This window comes from Schistocerca americana, chromosome 6 (genome assembly GCF_021461395.2).
Source record: "Schistocerca americana isolate TAMUIC-IGC-003095 chromosome 6, iqSchAmer2.1, whole genome shotgun sequence".
In the NCBI taxonomy this organism is placed as follows: Eukaryota; Metazoa; Arthropoda; class Insecta; order Orthoptera; family Acrididae; genus Schistocerca; species Schistocerca americana.
In genome coordinates, this window is record NC_060124.1 from 182724645 (window position 1) to 182725162 (window position 518).

Genomic DNA, 518 nt, shown 5'->3' on the forward strand with positions numbered 1-518 from the left:
TTATTTACAATGAAAAATGTTCACGTTACTTCTCATTTTTATGTACACATTACATTTTATGAACACATTACTTCTCATATTTATGGAATTTATCAAAAAATTGTTTTTTTAATACGCACAAATAAAATTTGCACTTTTCACATATTATTCGAGAACGCGACTTGCACCCTGGTAGCACATTTGCTTCCTCTAGTTGGCTTTGGCACAATTCATCATCATCAGATCTGCTGACATCCTCCTGTGCTACACTCGGAGAAATTTCTTTCGACAGTTCCAGTGATTCCAGTGAGTCTACAATAGTTCCAGTGAGTCTACAATTTTTGAAGATTTCACCAAGCCGTGGGCCAAGTGAATTCTGAAGTTAATGAGAGACATCCACTTTTGTTTTGGTATCCCTTCTTTTGGCAACACCTTTTGTTCATAACCCATGAATTAATAGTGGCACACCAATACGTTCAAGTGGAGTTGAAAGTTCATCAACAGAATCCTTGTCTTCATCTGACAAGGTACTCAAGCCA